Source organism: Lipotes vexillifer, unplaced genomic scaffold (genome assembly GCF_000442215.2).
Source record: "Lipotes vexillifer unplaced genomic scaffold, Lipotes_vexillifer_v1.1 scaffold969, whole genome shotgun sequence".
NCBI lineage: Eukaryota > Metazoa > Chordata > Mammalia > Artiodactyla > Lipotidae > Lipotes > Lipotes vexillifer.
Window position 1 is genome coordinate 283730 of NW_006774070.1, and position 20913 is coordinate 304642.

The window sequence follows — 20913 nt, forward strand, 5'->3', positions numbered from 1 at the left end:
TTTTTTTTCGTTGTTTTTGTTTGTTTGTTTGTTTGTTTTTTTGTGGTACGCGGGCCTCTCACTGTTGTGGCCTCTCCCGTTGCGGAGCACAGGCTCTGGACGCGCAGGCTCAGCGGCCATGGCTCACGGGCCCAGTGGCTCCGCGGCACGTGGGATCCTCCCAGACCAGGGCACGAACCCGTGTCCCCTGCACTGGCAGGCAGACTCTCAACCACTGCGCCACCAGGGAAGCCCTAGGAAGTGTTTTTTAAACAACATCCTGCCTTCTGTCTCATCCGGCACTGTCCCGGCTGCCTGGGTGAGCCATACCTCATGCCCGATTCAGCTGAAAACTCCTAGCCCTTCTTCAAGGTCCACTCGGATGTCACCTCTTCTAAAATGTTGCAGCAGATGCTGTCGCCACTTCAGCCCCTGTCCCCTGGCCCACCCCGAGTCGCCCTGCAGCTGTGGGCGGGACACAGACAGCCTCCCGCCTCCAATGTCTAGTCCTTTCCTCCTCTCTGCCTGTGGGTTTTCTCCGGCACCACAAAGTCCAAATGCAGGGGCCTTCACACATCCTGGGAACACCCCTCGCACCGTGGGGATGAGGGTCGGTGGATAATGACCCCAGCCACCAAGAAGATGGTTCTGAGGTGTTTCCACATGGTTCCTCAGAGGTCCCCAGAGGGTCCTATTCTTGGACCCAGGGAAACATGGGCAAGACTGGAATTGTTAGGGGGCTGATCCTCTGCCTCTCACTTTAGCTTTGCCTCTGGGCTAGTTAGCCCCCCTCTCTGGCCCTCCATTAATTGGAAAGATAATGAGATCTGTCCATCCAGCCTCACAGGTCCTCATAGGTCCCAGGAAGTATTGGACATTAATGGATGGAGGAATCTTTGGAAGTTGAATAGAGAAGCTCAGATGATATGGTTATTTATCATGATTTCTCCTCCTCAGTTTCTCCATCTGCAAATGAGGGGGCCTAGAATCCAGACACATCTGGGCTCCTGCCAAAGCCCATCTTTGCAAATCACCCTGATAGAAGTTGATTGAATCAAAGGCAGGGGTTTTCAGTGCCTCTGCCAGAGCCCTGGCAGCTCACAGAGGTACCCACTCAGTGATGCTCCCTGTGTCGGCTTCACTCTCTTCCCTGTTTCATTCTTTACTCTCTCACTTGTGTGCCCTGAAATCACCTCCCAAATCAACCACCAGAACCCAAGTGCTTGTCCTGGGTCTGGTTTGGGGCGCCCACTCTAAGACAGATGTCTTCCTCTCCTTGCCTCAGAGCATTTAACATCAGAGCGTTAAATGCTGTGAGGTCTTTTAAGACAAGTCTCATAGCCTCTCTCCTGTGCAAGACCGAGGGTGTATCCCTGTCTCCAACAAAGAGATGGTCAATATATGTTTCTTGAGTGAGTGAGAGCATAAGTGAATAAATGGGTGAATGAACAAACAGTAGTCTCTCTAGGGCATCTAAGCTGGGCATCTACTGCAGACATCTATGCCAGCATGCCTGGCTCTGCCACAGTAAGCCTTCTCCCACCACACCCAAAGGACTGTCGAGTGCACAGCCCACCACCCTGAGGGCTTCACTGTGTTGTCCCATTCTGTCCCATTCCACCAACCATAACACAGTCAGGTCTATACAACCCAGACACCCTCCTGCTGGGAGAAGTCCTCAGACACAGCAGGAAGTTCCAACTCCAGTCAAATAAAGGTTAAAGAACAGAGTGAAATGCTCTTATAATATAACATAATTCAATGCCACCTTCCAGGAAATGTCACTATGGAGAGAAGACTTGTCCCAGCTGGACTCCAGGGCTCATTCAGAAACACCTGGCCAACTACTTGTTCACAGCTGATGAGAGCAGCCCTAGGAAATGGTAATTTCGACACATCAATTTATTGAGCCCACACGCATGGGTCAGGATTTCCAGTAGGAGGAATTAAATCACTGTTGGAGAATTGAAATGTCTGCTGCCAAGCTGAGATCAGCTGAGTTGCAAAGACCACATCTGGCTTTGATGTCTTTGTCGGGGGTGGGGGGCGGTGGCGGGGGAGCAAGATACTCTAAGCATATCCAGAATACCCTGGGGACTCAAACTCAGCACGCTGGTCAGGGAAAGACCATCCTTCAGATGAGAAAACTGAGGCCATACACATTGAATCAATGACAGACCTGGGACTCTGAGCCTGAATTCAGACAGTTCCTGCCCCACTCAGGGTTTTCTAAAAAACAGCCTAAGTGGGAATCATGCTGAAAAGGCAAACAAATGAACAGACAAAACCCTGAACCTATTCACAGGCTGTGTTATTGATGGGGACTGAAAATCCAGGGCCCTAAGGTCTGGTACTGGCTACCTTGCCAAGTCACTTTCCTTCTTGGTCTGTTTTCTCATGTGCACAAGGAGGTCGATGATTTCTAAGGTTTCTTTCAGTTCCAAAAATACGTCACTTTGGCCTCAGTTTCCAGTCTTTCAAGTGGGCATAATATTCTACTTCCCAAAATGCTTGAGGATCATATGAGCTCCCAAAACTCCGTAGCACAATTGTGTGAAATAAACCCTGACAGAAATAAACCCATACATCACAGATTGGTAGCGAAGTGCTGCTTGATGTAGAGTCAAGGGCACATCCGAGCTGCTGGCAGGAGCAAAGGGGAAATTGATGGGTTAGTTCCCAGACAAGAAGGTCTAGAGCCAGGGGAGGGGTCTCAGGCAAGGCTATAGTGCTTGGAGTCCGCAGAATGCTCCCTATGAAAAGGGATATCTTCTCTGTCACAGGTTAGATGGAATCACAGATTTCAGGCTCTCTATCCAAGGTGGAAGTTCTGTGCTGTGAGCAAAGATCATGGGGGGGATGAGGGGAAAGGAATGCAGAGGAGGTAGGGCAGGAAAGGGACAGGACAGGCTCCCTTCTGTGGTGAAAAATGCTAAAAGTATGGGCTCTAGGATCAGAAACACCTGAAATCAAATGCTGGATCCATCACTCTTTAGTCAAATGATTGAGGGAAATTCACTCAACATTTCTAAACCTCAGTTTCCACATCCATAAAATGGGGAACGAGAATGGCAACTCTCTCATAGGGATGATGCTGACAAAGTCCTTAGCACCATACCTGGCCCAGGTCATTTCCAGAAGGGGCAGCAATAGCAGCGGCAGTAGTTGCTACAAACCTACAAAGAGATGAGTTCTTTAAGGAGGGGATGCAGAACTGGCTGTGGCAACAGGAGGAGAAAAGCCTGTGGTTTTGGAGAGGAGCAGATGGGTTGGCCCAAGCTGAGGGAAACCTGGACAAGCACAGAGATCCAAACCATGCAAGTGAAGGAGTGCAGTGAACAACTTTTGATTATGTTAATGGCAGGAGGCATTATTCATATCAGTCTAACAGCAGTTATATTAGTTGGAAGAACAGTCATGAATCCATGTTCTAATGGTGGCTATAATGAGTATTGTAATAAGAACCTGAAGGCAAATTTCATCTAGTAGATCAATCAAGAAGAGACTTAAGTGGAGAATTACGAGTGAATCATTATCCCGTGTACAATTGCAAAACAAGGGGTGCAAATGTTAGAATGATGGGAGAGGGGAATTTACTGGCTCAGCTTGACTGTGAATGACTACTCTGTCAGGCAAATATCCAATATCATGTGAGGCTCAGAAAATGAAATGATGTTTCTAAAATTCCACAGAGGGTGGGTAGCAGTCCAGACCCAAACTCAGTTCTGTCTGATGCCAAAATTCCACCTACCTGTCAAAGTTGACCATATTTGAGCCTTTGTCCATGAGTGTTCCTGACTTTCCTTGCCCAGTGGGACTAGGTACCAGAATGGCTCAGGGCAGAGGGGTGTGGGCATCAAGGGTGAGAAGGGTGGTACCCTACAGTGCTGATGGGCTATAAATGCTATATAACCAGGAACTATGGCTTGCAAAGCTAGAAGTCAGAATTATCTGTAAAAGGGGGGGAACCCACATATATTGTCATATGGAAGTTGTAAAGTCCTAATAGGGGTCATTACTAGAAGGGCCCTTAGAAATCATAAAGTGCAGCTCATCATTTTAAAGATTAAAAAACTGAGGTCCAGATGAGGAAGGTGATTTGCTCAAGGTCATGGCATGAGCAAGGGGCATGGAATGGCAAGGAGGCAGGGACTGGACCCATATTTTTCAGAACTTCCCTCTTTGCTTTCCCCATTATGGCTTGATGATATTCTCTGGACATTTGTAAATATGTAGTGGTCTAGATAACATGCTGAGCAGATACAATGAGTTGGACCAGATGAACTGCCATGATCTGGGCTTCCCACATGTCTTGACACCATTAGCCAGAAGATACCAGGCTATCTATCCTTCCTGGGCCAGTACAATGCAAACATCCTCCAGCCCTTCTTCAATGGAGCAGCCTCTGTCCGTGGTACTGAAACAGGATTAACATTTCAGTAGATGAGTTCTCAACAAAAGTTCCCTATTCTGTCCCCACTCTGGGATGGGTGAATGTAGAATAGAGGAACTGAGTACTACTGAGGGCAGAGGGGTAAATATGTTTTAGTCAATTTAATTACATTATAATTTATAAGCCATAAAAATGGACACATATTAAATATACAGGTCAGTAACTTTTGACAAACCTATATACATATTGATTACACTATCCCAATCAAGATATGGAAAGTCCCCCCATGACGGTTAGCCATCAATCTCTTTCCACCTCTCTTTATCCAGTACTGTAGGATATCATGGATCAGAATAGGCACAAGGGATTGTGGAAACTGGGAAGGGAATGTGAAGATCAGAGAAGCCTTCTTGGGGAGAATGAACTTTAACCCGATGTGAGTAGGTGTTAGTCAAGCAAAGAGGTGGTGGAGAAGAGAACTTCAGGTCTGTATTTTGTGTTGATATCACTTATGTGTCTAATTAATTTTATCTTTGTGGCTTTGAAGGAAAATACCTCTCTGGGATCACATCTCACTTAGATGAGCCATCCAAGCTCTCAGCTTTGTCTATAAAAATAACAGCTAACCCTTCCTTCCATGGACCATGATTTTATTCTTCAGTGGTTACACCAATGAGGAAAAGGGCAAAAGCAACTCCATCTACCCTCCACCTGGGGACAGAGGGGATTGAGTTGTGCTGCTGAAAAGTTGAGTAAGTCATATATGCCACTATAGATCCTAAAAAGGCTTTTGGAAAAAGACCCAGAGTGGTTTCTGAGAAATTTAGGAGAAGGGTTATAGACACATAAGTACATATATGCATACACCAGAACATACACATAGAAGCACATTGACATGATTACTCATACAAAACTGTGTATTCACACATGGCCACACACACAGATGTATATATATATATATGTACAACCTTCATTTCACACCAAGTGAATAAACAGGTGGAGCATTTCGTAATGTGGTCCAGCTCTTTCAACTCCATAAACCTAGCTCCAGGTAGGAGTAAACCATAGGAACTCAATAAAGTCATCAGTTGTGAGTTTGGGCAGCCACTTCTGCTGAGGGTCCCTTACTTTATCTATAAAATAGAGGTGGTAGGGGAAGTGGGTCAGGACAGGGATTGGATTGGTTGATTCCCTAAGGTCTTCCCAGGTCTCACACTGTAAGGATTAAGACTTCCTTACTTGACAAAAGAGGATAGTAACAGGATCTTCCTTGGTAAGTTGCTAGAGGTTTACATGTAAAATGTTAAGTGCAGGGTATGAGCAGTCTTTTTAATATTAGCCACTCTAACAGGTGAATTTTAATATCTCACTGTGGTTTTAATATGCATTTTCCTAATGACGATTGTTGTTGAACCTATTTTCATGTGCTGATTTGCCATCTGCTTGGATGAGGTATTTCAATTTTTTTTTTCCCTTCTAAAAACTGTGTGTTCTCTTATATTGAGGTTTGAGCAGTGTTTATATATTATGGATACATGTCTTTTAGCATACATATGATTTGCAAACATTTTCTTTCAGTCTGTGGCTTATCTTTTCATTCTCTTTAAAGGTATCTTTCAAAGAGGAGAAGTTTTTATTTTATGAAGTCTGATTTATCAGTTTTTTCCTTTATAAATAGCTGTGCATTTGATGTTATATCAAGAAATCTTTGCCTAAGCAACATATTTTTTCCTATGCTTTCTTCTGAAGCTTTATAGTTTTAGGTTTTACATTTAATATGGATCAAAGTTGTTTGTTTGTTTGTTTGTTTGTTTTGCATATGGATATCCAATTGTTCCAGAACCATTCCCACTTTTCAAGGGAATTGTCAAAAATCAAATGTCTGCGTATGTATGGGTCTATTTCTGGACTCTCTTCTGTTCCATTTATCTATATGTCATTCTTGATGCAAATATCACACTGTCTTGATTATTATAGCTTTATAATAGGTCTTGAAATCGGGTACTGTTAGTTCTCCAACTTTGTTTTTCTCTTGGAGAGTTATTTTGAGTATTCTAGGTCTTTTGCACTTATATATAGATATTAGAATCAGTTTGTCAATATCTGCAAAGAAGATTGCTGGGTTTCTGATAGGGATGGCATTGAATCTATAGAATAGTTAGAGGGAAATGCGGTGTTTTGTAGTTTTCAGTGTATAGGACTTGCTCATCTTTTATCAGATCCATCCCTAAGAATCTCATATTTTCATGCTATTGTAAATGGTATTGTTTTTCTAGTTTTTATTTCTGATTATTTGTTGCTAGTATGTAGAAATGCGCCTGATACTTTCAGATTGATCTTATATCCTGCAACCTTGCTAAACTCACTTATTAAAAGATATTAAGTTCCAATATCTTTTCTGTATTATAAATCCTATCAGGTTTTCTACATTAATAATTGTGTTATATGTGAATAAACACAATTTTGTTTCTTTCCTTACTGAATGACTCAACTTTTTTTTTTTTTTTTTTTTTTTGTTTCCACTGACCAGAACTCCTAGTACAATATTGAGTAGAAATGGTAAGAGTGAACATCTGCCTTCTTCCCAATTTTAGGAGTAGAGCATTGTCTTTCTGGGAAAGACAGGTTCTATAGGGCTTTGGTAGCTGCCCATTATTAGGTTGAGGACGTTCACTCCTATTCCTACCCTACAGAGAATTTTTATCACGAATGAATGTTAGATTTTATCAAATGCTTTTTCTGTATCTTAAGATAATCATATAGCTTTTTTCTGTTTTTGAGTTTTCATTGTAATTTATCTTAATAGGATGAATTACATTGACTTTCAAATGTTAAATCAACTCTTCACTCCTGGCATCAGTCCCGTTTAGCCATAATGTAGTATCCTCTTCATACATTGCTGGATTTCACTTATTAAAATTTTGTTTAGAACATTTACACTTAATTTCATAATGAATATTGGGTGTAGTTTTCTTGTTATGTCTTTACGGAGTTTTTGGCGTGAAAGAAACATTGACTACAAAGAATGAGTTGTAAAGTAGTCACTCACCTCCATCTTGGGGGACAACTTTGTGTAAAATTGGTACCATTTCTTCCTTAAATGATCAGTAGAACACACCAGTGAAGCCACCTGAAACTGGATTTTCCTTCTGGGAAAGATTTTTAACTTCAAAACGTATTTAATAGATTTACAGTTATTCATGTTATATATTTCTTCTCGAGTGAGCTTTGGTGGTTTATATCTTTCAAGCAATTCATCCATTTCTTCTAAGCTGTTAAGTTTACTGGCATAAAGCTGTTCATATATTCCCTTATTATCCTTTCAATATCTGTAGAATCTGCATTTAAGGTCACCTCTCTCATTTCTGATATTTGTCATTTGTGTCTCTTTTTTTTCCCCGTAGAGTCTGGCTGGAGGTTTATCAGTTTTTCTGGTGTCTTCAAAGAACTAGCTCTTGTTTTATTGGTTTTCTGTTTTATTTTTCGGTTATTTATTTCATTAATTTCTACTCTGATCTTAATCATTTCCCTTCTTTTGTTTTCTCTGGGTTTCATTTGATCTTTTTTTCCTAATTCATAAGAGTGAACCTGAGATCATTGATTTGAGACCTTTCCTCTTTTCTATTATAAGCCATTAGTGCTACAATAAAGATCCTAATTACTGATTTAGTGGCATCACAAAAATTTCAATATGTTGTGTTTAATTTTCATTCAGTTCAAAATACTTTCTAATTCCACTGTTGATTTCTTCTGTGACCTATGGGCTATTTAGAAATGTATTATTTCATTTCCAAATAGTAATTTGCTAGAGATTTTTCACAGTTATTAATTTCTAATTCAATTCTACATTGTACTCAGAAAGCATACTTGCATTGTTGAATCCCTTTACACTCATTGAGACATTTTAATGGTCTAGACTGTGATCTATCTTGGTAAATGATCCACGTGCATTTGAAAGAATGTATATTCTGCTGTTATGTCAAGTTGACTGATTGTGTTGTTCAAACCTTCTAAATTCTTACTGATTCTCTGTGTACTTTTCTCTCAGTTTTGAAAGAGAAATATTGAAATCTTTTACTATAATTTTGAATTTATGTATCTCCCTTGTTGTTCCATCAGTTTTTGTTTCACGTATTTTGAAGTTCTATTAGTGTCATAAACATTTAGGATTGTATGTCTTCCTAATGAATTGACTTCTTTGTCATTATGAAATTACCTTCTCTATCCCTAGTACTAGTATTTTCTCTGAAATAAGCTTTGATACAAATATAATCACTTTAGCTTTCTTCTGATTGATGTTTACAAGGTACATCTTTTTCCAACCTTTTACTTTTAACTTACATGCCTTTATATTTAAAGTGTCTTTTCTTGTGTAGATGGCATGCAGTCGTGTCTTTCTTTTTTACCCAATCGGAAGATCTCTGCCTTTTAATTGACGTGTTTAGATTATTGACATGCTGGGTTATTGTAAGGATTAAGATGTTGGCAAAGGTAAGTATCAGTTAACTCTTCCCCCACCCCCACCCTCAGACCCCTCTATTGCCCTTCTTTTCATCATTTCCAGTTGACTCTTCATCATAACCCCCTTCATGGCCCTTATTATAGTTTATAATATAATATAACATAATATAATGCAATGTAATATAGTATATTACGTTTGGGTAATTCCATTTGTTACCGACTTCCCCAACTAGTAACAACAAATCCCAGGATTAAAAACACTAGCGAATGAATTAGTAAGTAGATGAGTGAAGTCATGTCCTGTGATGATTCTTCTTAACCTTATAATCCCCTCAAGGCCAATGTACCCCATCCCAGGTTCTCACTGTTTGTGAAAGTCACTGCCTCCTACCTACCCTCAAGAGAGGAACCCTGGTCCTAGAAAGGCTGGAGACAGACCTGAGATTGCAAGTCCAGTCCTTGGGCACCTGACCCACCTCCAGTGAGTCTCCCCACCCCAGCCTTCTCTGATCATGCCTGTGAATACAGACATGTGTCCTCCCCGTCCAAGCACTCTGAGGTGCAGTCCACACCACCAAAGCTGAGCAGTGGCTCTGGGCTGGCCCCCATTGGTTCACTCCATCCTTTGAGTCTGTCCTCTGGCAGGGACCATTTGACCATTTTTCTCTCCCCTGTCCCCAACACACACACACACACACACACACACACACACACACACACACACACACACACACAAATAAGCAGACTGAGGAGAAAGCCCCAGAGCTTGACTGCCCAGGTCAGCTGCAGCTAGAAAGTAAATGGCTGAGCTTTGGGGTGATTTTTCTTGCACTTCAGTCTAATTGCTGCTGTACTAGAAGTTCTGTGTGAGTTGACACCTCCCCCATGTGGTCTGCTGCCCTAACATGGGGCTGAGGTCTTCATGAGACTCCTGGGATGGACAGAGGAACAGCAGCCAGTTAATGTCAGCATCACACATGGCCCCGACCTGGGCAGGTTAGAGCAGGAAGGTGTAGCTCTCACATTGATTGGTCAATAGCCTCAGTGACACCGGTCCTATGCTAGGCTTGTCCTGGACTCTGGAACTGCAGGGTTGGCTTGACCATCACCTCTTCCCTTGGGGAGCTCAGTCTGGAAGCTGGGGGATGAATCACAAACAGAGGCCCAGAAAGGGGCGACGACTACACCAGTCAGGCAGCAAGCTGGGCTAGGATAGAATCCAGTCCCCTAACCAGGACTTACCATCCAGATGCTAGGGCAGTGTAAGGGGTCAGGGGATGTTTTCTGAAGAAAGATCTTACTCCTAAGAACTTTGCTTGGAGACGAAATCAAAAGGAGAGAGACTTGACCACCCCCATCCCACCTCAGGTTCAGGCAGCCCTGGCTGCTTCTTTTCCAGCTCTATCCAATTCTGTCCTCCAGAATTGCCCTGCCCCAATAAGGAACTTTTCACTTGAAAGTAACAATAAATTGGCTAAACAACCATGGAGATTTGCTGGCTCAGAAAACTGAGACCCACAGATGTAGGCCCAGCCGGATTCCATTTCTCTGACGTTATCTCTTCCAGTGTTGCCTTCATCCCTGGCCACTCACACCCTCACTCCCTGGAGCCAGAAGAAAAGTGTGGGTCCTTTGTGGGCTCTCTCTTAGAGGAGAGGAGAGGATCCTTTTCCCAGAAACCCCCCACGCCCTGCAAACATCTCGCCTCCTCTCCTTGGCCTGAGTTGGGTCATGTGCCCTTCCCTGAACCAATCATGTACCAGCAGGATAGACAGGACGGATGGCTTAAGCCAATCAGGCCCCACCTCTGAAGCTGAGTATGAGTTGGGACCTGGCAGTTTCCCAAAGGGCAGGGCTTGGTAGGTGGAGGTGAGATGGTAGCTGGGGAGGCAGCAAAGCACTGTGACAGACGCCACCACCTGAGATGGGTAATTCCATCCAGTCAATGAGGAGCTCTCCCTGCCGCTCCAGCCCCATCTCCCATGTCCTGCCTTGTGTCCAAGCCTGCTGAGAGGCATGGAGTCCCCGTCCCCCTCCCCCAGTTTATGACTCCATCCATTCACCCTGGCTGTTCCCCCAGCTGGGATTCTCTTCTTCCATGACGTATTAGATTCCTAGTATGACCTTGAGCAACAGATAATTGGATCATGCCTATTGTGGATTCCCATGGCATCTTGTACCCACCACCATCACATCACATGCAAGACTGTTATGGTTAGGTTTCTGTGTCTGCCTTTCCCCAAATAGATACACACACACAGAACTTGTGAGTTCCTTGAAAGTATGGACTGAGTCTTAATTAATTTCTCTATTTCCAGCCTCTGACCACTGCCTGCGTTAGAGAAGGGGCTCAGTAAATATTTGTTGAGTGAATGAAGATAAATTATTTTTGTTGAATACCTCTTGCTGTGTAGGCATTTGCATTTTTACAAAGGACAAAACTGCAAACCAAAGGAATGATGCTCCAGTGATTGAATTTCAGGCATCAGTGAGCTGGGCCTGGAAACTTCTATTGTTTAGTGTCTGAGGGTGGAAGAGGCTGTCACAGCAGGTGGAATCTTCCATTCATTGCTTTCCAGAGCAAAATTAGGAAAACAATCACATTGTCTCTTGAAAAATATGAATGTGTCATGGATACAAATGTGTCTCCCTTTGGCTTTCTGGAAGAGGACACTTCTCTAGTCTTGTCAGGTTTCTCTGCGGAGGTTCCAGTCAACAGAACACTGCTTTCTGACATCCCTGTGGGTTGTGAGGGGGATTCCTAGGCTGACTGTAGTGTCATCTCAGCTCTCTGACCTCACAGCCTCCTGTCATCCCAGCCCTGGTCAGGTGAGAGGATTTGATGTTATCTGGGAGTTGAAGGAGCCTCTGTCTGCAGCTCAGACATTTCCATGTGAAGCCCCTTAGCCTGGATGCTTCTCCAGAGCTGATCTGGGGCCCGTCCTCACCACTGGGCTCCTCCCTGGTTCTCTGGCTGACTCCATCCCCCACCCACGCCCCGGCTCTAAGTACTGACAGCCTCTCTGCCCTCAAGCCCTTCCCCTCCAGCCCGCCCTCCACTCTGCCCTGGAGTGACCCTCCACAGCACAAAATTGACTGGGTCCCTCCTGCTGGAAACCCATCTCAGGCTCTACAATGTCTTTGAGCCATGGTCCAAGCTCCTTGCCCCTGCACCAGCCACGCAGAGGAACGGACATTAGCCGGGTGCGCACCAAACAAACACCTGCCCCGCTTTTGCATTTGCCTTTCCCTCCGCCTGGAAGCCCTTCCCTCACTGTCAGCCTGGCGAGCTCTTACTCGCTCCTCAAGACCCAACTCCAACACCCACTTCTCTGTGATTCTTACTGTAAAGCTTATCCTCCCCAACCCTATGTCTCTACCAATGAGCCTATTTCTGTCTCCACACATGGCCCCTCATTACCAACCCCCTGGTCTTCCCTCCATTAAACTGTGACTCTCCCTAGACCTAACTGTCTGTGTCCTCAGCATCTGAAAGCAGATGTGTCAATATGGGTTTATGAAGGGAATGGACCAATGAATAAATAAACAAGATCACTGCATCCAAACCCCTTCCTTACTACTGTTATAACAATAGCAGCAGCAATAACTGTATCTCATCTTTAGAGTTTCTACTACATGCCAGGCCCCACAGTTGGCTCCTTGTCTGCATCAACCCTGACAACTTCATAACCCGCTTGTGAATTGGCACGATTATTAGGTCCATTTTACAGATGAGGCACACTGGGCTCAGAGAGGTCAAGGTCCAGAGTCCAAAGTCACACTGCAAGAGAGTGAAGAAGTCCGGATTTGAACTCAGGGATGTTTGGCTCCAATTTCTTCATTTACTGAGGACCTACTATGTGCCAGGTGCTGTCCTGTAGTCTGAGGACACAGCAGGGAGCAGAACAGTCTGAGTCCCTGCCCTTGTGGAGCTCCTATTATAGTGTATAAGGTGCGGGGGGTGGGTGGTGGTGGTGACAAACAAGACATATCTAAATAATGTCAGGGCGGATAAGTGTTATACAGAAAAATAAAGCAGGATTGGGGCAGAGAGTGATAAGCTGAGGTGGGTGATACTTTGGGGGACATTTGAGCATAGACCTGAATGAAGTGAAGGGACAAGCCCTGGTTAGAGCAGAGGGAAGCATGTTTCTGGCAGAGGGGACAGCAAGTGCAAAGGCACTGAGACCGGAATGGGCTTAGCTCGTTTGAGCAACAGTAGGAGGTCAGTGTGGCTGCAGCTTGGTGAGTTGGGGAGGGAGCAGAGGGACAAGGTCTCAGGGCAGTCTGGAGGGTAGATTGGCACAAGGTGGGGAGCTTGCCTGGAGCTCCGGCTTTTCCTCTGAGTGTAAAGGAGAGCCAGGGAGGGCTGGGAACTGAGGGAGTTCAAAGGTCACCTCCAACCTCTGGGAGGACCATTGTCAAAGTGGGCAAGGCCAAGGGGAGGTTGGAAGCTGGTTGGGAGGCTGGTGCTCTAGACTACTCAGCCCCAGGTACTAGGACTGTTTTCCTCTCAGCCCCACTCAGCATCCTCCCTAGTCCTACTGCCTCACCACCCAGTATGCCCCGTATCCCTAAGCCCATCCTGTGGGCAAACTGTGTGTTCACTCTTTCCCTGAGCTGCTCATCCCCCTGAGTCTCTGAGCCTCCCCTGCCCTCTCACTGCCCAGTCCTGAGCTGGACCCTCTGGCCACGGGTCACAGTTTTGCAACTGGGGAAACTGAGGCCCAGGACAGGGAAGGACCAGCTCAATGTCACAGAGAAAAGGGGTGGGAGGTGCCGCTTGCAGATTCCTCCTTCAGAGTCCCCTCAGGCTGCTGCTGCTGATTTAGGGGTATCAGTAATTATCGGTATTGCTGTCTTGGTGGAGAAATGACAGCTGGCCCACCCAAGAGAAGTGGGAAAAGGGCAGTGGGGAAGGTGCAGGGAGGCTGCTCCCGCTGAGCTGTGAGGGCAGTTCATTAGTATGCTGTCAGTGTCTCGGCCTCTCACCCTGATGCTCTTCCTTTTTGCCAGTGTATTAAGGAGCTTCTACTCGTTCCTGGGCTCCACATATGGAGCAGCCTCGGTTACTCTGCCAAGTCTGGGGAAAAATCCAGATTCCAGCACCACAATCATCATTTATGAAATGAGGTTGCCCAAACGGTGCAGCCCCTCACCTGCACCATCTCTTACAGTTCTCACAAAGACCGCATGAGAGAAGCAGTATAAGCACAGCCCCATTATACAGATGAGGCGACTGAGGCCCAGAGAGGTTGGGCCACCTGATCAAGGCACCCAGCCAATGTGTGGGAGAAGGGATTTGAACCGATGTCCACGGGGCTCCAGAGAGCGCCAACGCTAACCACCCACCATCCTCAGCCTCTGTCTCCTGGGCACTGCCTGCCACTCTCCACCCTTGGGTAAGTCACTTTCCCTCCCTGGACCTTGGTTCTCATCTGGAAAATGGAAGTGACAAAGCCCTGGCCCTTCTGCCTCCCAGGTATGTTGTGATGCCCCCTCACCAGTGGGGAGATGGATTCATGCCACGGATGACAGCACCGAGGACTGATCCACGCACAAGAGCACGTCAGGCCCTCAGGGAAGCCCTATGGAGTGAGGGGTCTCAGCCCCATTTCCTGAAGAGGGAGATGAGGCTCAGAGAGGTTCAGGAGTTCACCCAAGGCCACACAGTTGAGAAGGACACAGCCAGAGCCATAACGCCCCAAATGCCCACCCTCATCTCAAGCACCTCCCCTCCCTCCATTCTTCCACCGGCTCCCGGCAGTTCCTGGAGCACGTCCTGTTCCTTCAGGCCCGACCTGCCTGCGAGCTGCTCCCTCTTCCTGGAACGCCCTTCTCCCTCCCTAACCCTCCCCTCGTCCACGCTCCACAGAGCAGACAAAAGAACTTGAAAAAAACCGAGCCCGGTAGCATCAAAACCCAGCTTAAAGCTCTCTCACGGCCCCTCCCACCCTGGGATAAGCCGCTAGACCTTGGCACGGGCTCACGTGGTCCCACCTGACCTGGTCCTTGTCAGTTTCCAGCCTCTTTCCAGCCATGCTGGTGGCTCTGTTCCTAAGATGCCCCAAGCTCCTTCCTGCCTCAGGGCCTTTGCATAGGCAGTTCCGGCCATCAGGAAAGATCTTCCTTTCCCTTTTTACCTCTCCTGGACTCATTTTAAACTGAGTTTCTTAAGTGAGGCCTCCCTGAGTCCCCACCTGAATAAGGCCCTTGTCCTTTTCCCTCATGTTGTCCCATTCTCTCCCTGCCTAACAAGCGTATACCAGTTTCAAATGATATGTTCATTCATTTGATTATCTATTTATGTCTGCCCCTCCCCTGGACATAGGGAGAGTGGGAGCATCCTGTTGTATTTTTTGTGTCTAGAACCTAATAGGCACCAAGTAAATATCTGATGAACGAGGGAATGACTAGATGAACAAATTTGAAGGTCTTTATTATGACACAAATTATAATGGAAACAAATCAATAAATCAGACTTCATCAAAATTCACAACTTTACCACACAAAAGACACTTTCAAAAATGGAAAGGTGGACTACGAATTGAGAAGATATGTCCAACACATATATCTGGTAAAAGATCCTTACCTAGAACATGTAAGGAGCTCCTAAAGCTTGATAATATAAAGTAAAACATCTCAATTTAAAAAATGGACAATAAATTTGAAGAGATATTCTACCTAAAAAGATATATGAGTAGCAAATAAGGGCATGAAAAGATTCTCCACATTGGTAGTCATTAGGGAAGTAGAAATTATAGCTAAATGCCCACTAGAAAGGTTAAAGCCCAAGTCTGACAATACCAAGGATGTGGAGGGACAGGATCTCTCATACACTGCCAGTGGGATGTAAAACTGTACAATCACTGTAGAAAACATTTTGACAGTTTCCTTAAAAGTCAGGCATACACCTGCCATATGACCTAGCCATGCCCCTCCTAGCTGTTTGCCTCAGGTAAAAGGAAGCATTTACTTATGCAGTCATGTACATAAATGTGCATTACACCTTTATTTGTAATAGCCCCAAATGCCCACCAACAGGTGAATGGATAAAAAAATTGAGGTGTATCTTTACTGTGGAATATTACTCAGCCAATAAAAGGAGCAAAGTATTGACACTCACACACAAACATGGACGTATTTCCAGATTATTATGCTGAGTGACTCCAGGATTCTATATATGATTCTAGAAAATGCACACTAGCCTATCATGAAAGAAAGCTGTTTGGTGGCTCCTGGAGGGTTGGGTGGGAGGCTGGCAAAGGCCTATGAGGAAATTTGGGAGATAAATATGTTCATTATCTTGATTGTGGTGATGGTTTCATGGGTGTAGACATTTGCCCAAACTCTCCAGGCTGAAAAATTTCAATATGTGCAGATTAGTGTACAGCAATTTTAGTGCAATAAAGCTGTTAAAAAATAGTCTAATACCCTCAGAGACCCTGAATGAGACTGACAGGTGGGGATAGGCTTCTTTTTCCCAGCCCATGTGTGACCCATTGATGACCCCGTGGAGACGGTGGGGATGTCTTCTGAGTATGCCACTCAGGAACCTGACAAATATTTAACCCCACCTGATCCCACTCATCACTTCTCTTTCCTGTCATAACATTTTGACACCTCCGATGAGCTTGATGACTCAAGTATATATCAAAGTGCCACTGATATGCCAGGCAGGACCCCACCTGTGTGCCTTGAGCTGGGAGTACCCACAGGAGGCCATTTTGTTCTGAGCTTGTCAGAGAGGCTGTTCCCCAAGTGGGAGAGGTGGGGGACCCCTGGAGGTCATGGAGAACGTGGACCACCACCAATTCTATCCACCTATCTCTTAATAGGCACGCTTCTCAATGCTCAGTGTGTGATTGGCTGAACAGATTCATCTGATTGGTCAACTAACTGGAGGCAGCTGCTGATTCGTTCCTCCTATGATTCGCCTGCTGCAACTACAGACAGCTGTCTGATTGGTTGACTGTGATAAGTACCTTCATTCTTAACTCTAGGTTATTCCACAGCATCCACCATCCTATTGTTTATTCATTCTGTCTGCAGCCCACAAGGCAGCCTAGTAGAGCTGCAGAGACCTCGACAATGCCTGGGGCATTTACCTATCCCAGGAGGCCTGGCGACTGTGCTGGGCAGTCTGGTCCTGGCCTCCGGGCCCTCCTTCTCTTCTCGCAACTACGCAGAGAGCCCAAGGAGCTGAGGAGGCAGATTCCGGCTTTTCTGCTTCCCCTGCAAGGCCTGTCTCCCAGCCCTTTGACGGCTGCCCCATCCTTGCCAACGGTGTTTGGACAGAGTAGAGCTGGTCTACCAGCTCAGGGGTCTCACTCTCACCCTCTGTGACTTAGGGGAAATGCAGTCACACCAGGAAGACCTTTGTTTCCTCCATATCATGTAGAGGACATCTGAGCATTTGACTTTCTAACACCCCCAGGCCCAGCCCCAGAGCTGCGGGTGACAGAATCCTCTTTGTGAGGAGCAAAAAATTCTGTGGTGCAGTTGGCCCTGCCCACATGGGGCACATGACCCTGCTTCAGCCAATCAGAGTCTTCCCTGAGATTGGACATGTGGACCCTTAGAGAGAGATGGTTGCTGTTTCCCTACGATCCCAAGCTGTAAGGACCATGGAGGCCTCGAGCGGCTGCATCTTCCCCGCAATAAGGAGAAAGCTCTCTTGAGAAGGGGGTCAGCACAGACTGAGGAAGAGAGAAGAAGTTAGAGGAAGGAAGTAGAGGCCCATGGAGATGGTTTGAGCCCCTGCCTCTACCAATCCCTGAAGTCAGTTCCACCTTGCTGTATTTTCCAGGTATGTAGATCGCTACACCTTTGCCTAGGAGTCTTTGTGTTCTTCCCCTAGCAAGAAAAGGTTCTGCCTCAAACAAGCTGCAGTAAAGGGGCAGAACCAAACTCCAGAAGGGAAGTGAGGCCCGGAATGGAGAAGCCGAGAAGCCTCAGAGTTGAGATGCTAGAAAACGGGCTGTGTCACCAGGAAGGGTGGCCAGCTGTCAGTGAGGCTGGATACAGAGGCCCCGGCTGAGCCAGTCTATGAGGCCTGCACGAGCCCTGCTCCACGGGGCCTGAGGAGCTGTCAGTTTGCACCTGCATCTGGCTAATTCACTTATACACGGCCCCTGACTGGCCGCTGTTGGCATGTGGTGTTGGGATCCTTGATAAAATGTAACCGCAAGTTAGAACTCTAGAATCATAGAGCCACACAGTCCTAGAATCATAGTCTTAGACACTTAGAATTATAGAATCTTAGAATTCATTACTTCATTCAATAAATATTTTCCAAATGTCCTCTTTGTGCTGGGTGCTGAGCTGGGTGCTAGGGATGCAGGGCTGAACAAGACATGTACAGTTTCTACCCCCACAGATGGTCCATTCTAGAATCACAGAAACTCAGAGCTGAAGGGACTCAGGGGAGTTTCTTAGCTTCATCTTTTTATCTCCCTAGAGGAGGAAGTAAAGGCCAGGCTTGCGGAGGGACTGACCTGGGAGGGGAGGTCAGAAGGAGGGTGAACTTAGAAGATTATTTTGAACCCGGGAAGAAATCGGGATGCAGGAGAGAGCATGGCCCCTCTTCCACTCCAAGGCTGTGGTCTCCACATCCTTCTCACTAACTGCCGCTGCCCCAGGAGTCTGCCCCAGTATGAGTTGCTACCCAAAGGCCACCATGGAGGGAGGGAGGAGGGAATAGGGTGAACCCTGCCAGAGGCTGCTGGGAACAGGCTTCCTGAGGCAATGAGAGGCTTGGCCGTCTGCCCACCCACCACGGCTGTGTCCTCCACCGCTGGGACACTCACCTGTAGGCTCGAGGCCACCCAGGCTTGGACACTGATGGGCCTCTGTGTGGGTCATGGAAGGAGACCTCAGGCCATGGGTGTCTTGGGAGATCCCCACAGGGGGCCAAGCCCAGCCCCTGCTGCCCAGCCTGGTTCCTCCAGGAAAAGCCTCCCTGGGGTGGTCCTGATGACTGAGTCCACCTCTATCCAAGCCATTTTTCTTTAAACACCAGAGAGAAAGTTATCCCAGGTTCTATTTTTAAACCTTAATTACACAATCACTTCAACAAAATAAACTATGCGGCTTTTAATGTTTACCTTAGTTATAAGTGTGAGAGTTTATTTTTATAAAACAAAAAGTGAATGGGCTCTTTCAGCCAAGTCAGCTTAAGGAGCTGCAATTATGTTATGTGCCAAACTTATTTCTGTATATTTCATTTTGCAGAGTGGTTCATGCATACAGTTGAAAAAAATAGTGTAGAGAGACTGATAATGAAAAGTAGTGGTCTCTTGAACTTCTCACCCTGAGTTCTGCTTGTCAGAGGTAACCAATTTTAACTTGTTTAGCTGTTTCTCCTACCAGTTTCCTCATAAACCTAAATAACATGTTTGTACCACCATCTCCTGGCTTCCGGAGTGATTGAGGCTTTAGCTCTTTCTACCAGCCGGTCTCCCCTTCTGCTAACATTATTATATTTTTAGTTCTTCTTTTGGTTACCTTGGAAACTTTAAGTAATGAACTCATACATGTCTTTCTGTAAAAATATTATAAGTTTTAAGGTAAAGGGGATTCATTTATTGGCCCACGGAACCAGAAAATACAGGGGAAGAACTCACTTCATTGGTGGCTGGATCTGGGGCTCTATCTCCTGCCTTCAGTCTCCTATCTCTACTTTCTTGTGCTCACCTCATTCTCAAGCAGGCTTTCTGCACCCTGTGGGAAAGATGGCTTAAGCCATTTGGCCTTTGCAATGAAAAGTTCTGCCTAAACACAACATAGTAAATCAACTATGCTCCAATAAAAATTTTAAAAAAAGAAAGGTTCTGCCTAAAATAAACCACACTCAAGGGTCAAAACCATATTCCTAAAGGGAAGTGAGTCCTAGGACTGAGATGTGCAGCATGTTTTCCAAGGCCAAGCTCCTAACCACACAACCTTGTGACATGTTTTTATTACACTGCCACTTTGTGCCAGGCCCTGGGGACTACAATGTAAGCCATGACCAGTACAGTCTCTGCCCTTGTGGAATTGACAGTCTAGTTTGGCAAGCAGATACTAAAGAACATCATAAATTAATGTGAATTCACAACTGTAATAAATACTATAAGGGAGGGGTGCAGTACTATGAAGACATGTAGATAGGGGGCTTGACCTTGTCACAGAAGGTCAGAGAGGGTACCCCTGAGGGGATGATGGGTAAGCTGGGATTAAAGAGTGAGGGGTATTTTGTGGAAAGGGGGGTCAAGAGAGAACTACAAGCACAAGGAGCCTGTGAAAAGGCCTGTGGCAAGAAGAGTGTCACTCACAGGGGATGAAGATGCCCAAAGGTCTGGAGGGAGGGGGCTGTTATGTACCATCCCAGGATGGGAGGGTTCTGGCTGTGCAGTGTCTTTCAGGCCAACAGAGTGGGTCTTTATTTTATCCCAAGAGAAGAGGAGCCATGGAGCAGTGCAGGGAGGGCCAGAGGAAGGAAAGAAAGTGACCAGTTATGCACTCTGAGATTTCTTTTCTGCCATTTTGGGAACACATTGCAGTTGGGAAGTAATGGAACCTGGGAGGCCTGCTAGGAGCAGCTGCTGCTGCACAGGCACCCAGGCTAAGTAAGAAGCTCTTGTGTGCACTGGCTGCATCTGCCCCCAGAGCCAGCAGACATGAACCACCCTCATTTGGAAGAATCCAAAATGTCTATAAAATAGCTTTAATAATGTCCAAGATATAGGGAATTCCCTGGCAGTCCAGTGGTTAGGAGTCTGTGCTTTCACTGCTGAGGGCCCAGGTTCAATCCCTGGGTGGGGAACTAAGTTCCCGCAAGTCAAGCAGTGCGGTCAAAAATAAAAAAATAAAATGATGTCCAAGATAAAATCCAAAATTACTAGAAATATAGGGCTTCCCTGGTGGCGCAGTGGTTGAGAGTCCGCCTGCCGATGCAGGGGACATGGGTTCGTGCCCCAGTCCGGGAAGATCCCACATGCCGCAGAGCAGCTGGGCCCAGGAGCCATGGCCACTGAGCCTGCGCGTCCGGAGCCTGTGCTGCACAGTGGGAGAGGCCACAACAGTGAGAGGCCCGCGTA